At 47.9% G+C, this 4,514-nt stretch overlaps 2 long non-coding RNA genes across 2 annotated transcripts; both read right to left on the bottom strand.

Moving 5' to 3' along the window:
* Positions 1-966: 966 nt before the first annotated feature.
* Positions 967-1,652, bottom strand: LOC120924930. The gene is made up of 3 exons (XR_005746475.1): positions 1,615-1,652; positions 1,135-1,232; positions 967-1,043 (listed from the first exon to the last, which is right to left on the bottom strand). It is a non-coding gene; the product is annotated as an uncharacterized LOC120924930 (long non-coding RNA).
* Positions 1,653-3,430: 1,778 nt separating this feature from the next.
* LOC120924929 lies at positions 3,431-4,121 on the bottom strand. Its single transcript, XR_005746474.1, has 3 exons — positions 4,084-4,121; positions 3,600-3,697; positions 3,431-3,507 (listed from the first exon to the last, which is right to left on the bottom strand). It is a non-coding gene; the product is annotated as an uncharacterized LOC120924929 (long non-coding RNA).
* Positions 4,122-4,514: the final 393 nt, after the last annotated feature.

Raw genomic sequence — 4,514 nt, 5'->3', positions numbered from 1 at the left:
TAGCGCAAAAAAGAAAAACTGCAGAGGTGATCAAATACCACCAACAGAAAGATCTATTAGTGGGAAAAAAAGGACGCCAATTTTGTTTGGGAGCCACTTCGCACGACCGCGCAATTGTCAGTTAAAGCGACGCAGTGCTGAATCGTAAAAAGGGTCAAGGTCCTTAACCTGCATATTGGTCCGGGTCTTAAGTGGTTAAAAAACAAACAACAAAATGTTCACGTGTGCTCCTTTAAATAACAAATGATGTGTTACTTTATATCATCAAAGTGTCTTATAAAAATGAAAACCAAAATGTGTACTCAATATTGTCCATATGTACCGCTTGCTATATCCAAGAAGTAAAACATTCTTCAAAAACTCTTTATAATTCCACTGTGTCTTTAAATATATAGAGCATTCAATAGTGCCAAACCCGTCACCATAATACATATGCTCTCATCTTATAGTCAGAGTACAACTGCAGAGTGGCTCTCCTGCGCAGGATCATGTATCTATGTGATCCAGCGCTTCTGGGTTGGGGACGCCGGCTGTACAGTGATTAGTCGCAGCACAAGCCGATCAGTGGGTTCCGGCCAATGATTGACTGCTGGCACCTGCTGATCGGCAAAGAGGATGACAGGACAGAGGTCTGTGAATGTAAACAATACAGAGATCTGTCCTATCAGCGGGGATGTGCCATTTTTCCCCCCTCCAAATTAACCCATTCAGTTTAAAATAGATAAATAGAGTATTGGCTCAGAGGTCCCCAAATCAAAGAGCCAACTAGGGGGGAGTTGTGGGCCATTGTTGGACTATCACGGTACTAGTAGCATAGGTATACAGTGTACAAGGAAACAAGTAGATAATAAAAAACATTTTTATTGGGTACAGATATCAATAAAGACACAGGGAGGTACAGGGTTAAAAAATGCAAACAATCTACGACCAACATAGCACCAGTATAATAGTCCCCACAAGGGGGAAAAAACATAATGGGTTTGAAAGTCATATCGAGCCTCTTGACTAGTTTCGCGGCTACAGCCGCTTCATCAGAAGAGCATCTACAGTTAAAGTTAAAACGACAAGGGTCAAGCAATAATACATAAACAATTACAACAATTAGGTTGGGGAAACAAAGACTCTGCTGCTCACCTAAAAGCCTCCCTCGCCGGACCAGCGGGGAGGACGGTAACCACCACATAGGGTCCCAAGTGGCGGACAGGGGGTACGTGTGTGGGCGAATGGACCTTCTAACAGGTAAATAGGGTAAGAAAAATGGTTAATATGGTAAGCCCCAGCTTCAAATGGGGGGGGGGGGGGAAGTGTGGGTGGGGAAATGTTAAAGTGCAAACCATAGTGTAGATGGGTGATAATATTAAAGGTGCTGTGAAGGTTGTCAGGAAGGTGATGGGGAGTGATAGTGGGAAACAATTAGCAGCCAAGAAGTAGGAGAAGAAAAGGGGGGGGGGGGGGGGGAAGGGAAAAGGGGAGGAGGGTAGGAAAGGGGGGGTGGGCAGTGAGGTCACCCAGGAACCAAATAAAAATAAATATAAAAATAAAAAAATAATAAAAATAAAAAAGTGCACCAAGGCAGCAAGGTGAAAAAATGGTGAAGAGTGTGAAAAGATTTACCTTGATTGCAAGGAAGTGTTGTGTGAGTAGGGGGCCCCCCGGGAACGAGAGCCCAGATTAAGATCTCGGGCCATGTTATGACCTCAGCGTAGGGGACCAGGGTAGTGGACCCCCGAGGGGTGGGGGGGACCACAAAGGGTCCCATAATGGCGTCAGGGTGGTGACGCCATCCAATGGCACCTGGATAAGGGAAGCAAAATTAGGTGAAATGGTGATGATTGAGGAGGGGGGGAGGGAGAGAGGAGAGGAGAGGGTTGTATGGGGGGGGAGAATAAGGGGGGGGGAAGGGGGAAATAGGGTATTAAGGAGAGAGGGTAAGGGGGGGAGGGAAAGAGGGGGGGAAAAGGGAAGGGGGGGAAGGAGGAAGGAAAGGGAAGGGGAAGATAGAGGAGGAAAATGGGTTGGGGGGGGGGGGGGTAAGTGGGAAGACTGGAGACAGATGGCAAAGTAAACTCAACAAGAGATGAAAAGGTCTTACTGTGTGCCGGGTAAGGCCACAGAAGACCCGAGATCCATCGTCCATTGACCGGCAGGCAAAGGAATGTCTGCCTTTATATCCCCTGGCCGAACAGCTGACAGTGTCAGCAGACGCTGATGGAGGGCGTCGCTGGGTGTGGGCGTACCCATGACGTCAGCGCGATGGACTGCGCATGCGTCAGGCAATAATATCCCGCGATGTAGGGCGGGTATCCAGAGAGATACATCTCCGTGGAGGACACCGCTCCATAGGGCGGGGCTAAGGTCCCCACGGGGATGATCAATTGGACAACCATAGGGAACGCCCAAGGCTAGCCAAGCCAACCCGCAGAGAGTGGGAGTGGTGAGCAGCGAAGTCTGAATAAAGGGGGTAAACATACATAGCAATTCATGTAAAGACTGGTAAGAAGAGATAAGGTTACTTAAAACAAGAATACAAATAATGAGGTTTATAAAATCATATAATAAGGAGTCCCATGGGTAATGGGTATTAAGGTAGACTTAAGGCAGCATCTGAGCAGCGCTAGAACCATTTGTGTAGCAAGGACAAATAGCCTGGAAAGGTATAGTCATAGATCCCACTACGGATATAATAGACCGGGGGATCACAGCACCCTGATGGATCAGGTGACCTACACTAAGAAGGATGGATAATGCTGGGACAGTCCCCGCAATGGTGGTTGCATAGGGAGCGCTCAGTATAGAGTCTGGACAAATGGAGATTATCCGGTCCGGCCTGATGGTAACTCAGGCTAAGGACAGGAGGGACATAGCCACTTCTCATGTCCAGATTGGGCAAAGCGAACAACAGAGACAGATGCCAAAGTCATACCTAAAAAAGTCATAGGCTAGGTATTAATTAAATAAAGACAAGGTATAATCAGAGGATACTCCCCAGTGAATACACTGGGGAGTATTGTGGGTGGAATGCGAGGGGCAAGAGGGGTGGGGGTGTAGCCAACCCCTGTAATACCTCTCGCAGACCACCCGGGGGCCCAGGTGTGTTATCCACCTAATAATTGATATGTAACCTCTGAGGGTAAAAACCAAATTAATAAACATTTAAAGGGGGCGTACCATCATCCAGAATCTAGATAAATAGAGTATTGGCTCAGAGGTCCCCAAATCAAAGAGCCAACTAGGGGGGAGTTGTGGGCCATTGTTGGACTATCACGGTACTAGTAGCATAGGTATACAGTGTACAAGGAAACAAGTAGATAATAAAAAACATTTTTATTGGGTACAGATATCAATAAAGACACAGGGAGGTACAGGGTTAAAAAATGCAAACAATCTACGACCAACATAGCACCAGTATAATAGTCCCCACAAGGGGGAAAAAACATAATGGGTTTGAAAGTCATATCGAGCCTCTTGACTAGTTTCGCGGCTACAGCCGCTTCATCAGAAGAGCATCTACAGTTAAAGTTAAAACGACAAGGGTCAAGCAATAATACATAAACAATTACAACAATTAGGTTGGGGAAAACAAAGACTCTGCTGCTCACCTAAAAGCCTCCCTCGCCGGACCAGCGGGGAGGACGGTAACCACCACATAGGGTCCCAAGTGGCGGACAGGGGGTACGTGTGTGGGCGAATGGACCTTCTAACAGGTAAATAGGGTAAGAAAAATGGTTAATATGGTAAGCCCCAGCTTCAAATGGGGGGGGGGGGGGGGGGGGGGGGGGGGAAATGTTAAAGTGCAAACCATAGTGTAGATGGGTGATAATATTAAAGGTGCTGTGAAGGTTGTCAGGAAGGTGATGGGGAGTGATAGTGGGAAACAATTAGCAGCCAAGAAGTAGGAGAAGAAAAGGGGGGGGGGGGGGGGAAGTGAAGGGAAAAAGGGAGGAGGGTAGGAAAGGGGGGGTGGGCAGTGAGGTCACCCAGGAACCAAATAAAAATAAATATAAAAATAAAAAAATAATAAAAATAAAAAAGTGCACCAAGGCAGCAAGGTGAAAAAATGGTGAAGAGTGTGAAAAGATTTACCTTGATTGCAAGGAAGTGTTGTGTGAGTAGGGGGCCCCCCGGGAACGAGAGCCCAGATTAAGATCTCGGGCCATGTTATGACCTCAGCGTAGGGGACCAGGGTAGTGGACCCCCGAGGGGTGGGGGGGACCACAAAGGGTCCCATAATAGCGTCAGGGTGGTGACGCCATCCAATGGCACCTGGATAAGGGAAGCAAAATTAGGTGAAATGGTGATGATTGAGGAGGGGGGGAGGGAGAGAGGAGAGGAGAGGGTTGTATGGGGGGGGAGAATAAGGGGGGGGGAAGGGGGAAATAGGGTATTAAGGAGAGAGGGTAAGGGGGGGGAGGGAAAGAGGGGGGGAAAAAGGAAGGGGGGGAAGGAGGAAGGAAAGGGAAGGGGAAGATAGAGGAGGAAAATGGGTTGGGGGGGGGGAGGGTAAGTGGGAAGAC

Source organism: Rana temporaria, chromosome 1 (genome assembly GCF_905171775.1).
Source record: "Rana temporaria chromosome 1, aRanTem1.1, whole genome shotgun sequence".
In the NCBI taxonomy this organism is placed as follows: Eukaryota; Metazoa; Chordata; class Amphibia; order Anura; family Ranidae; genus Rana; species Rana temporaria.
This window is presented reverse-complemented; position numbering and strand designations above follow the sequence as displayed.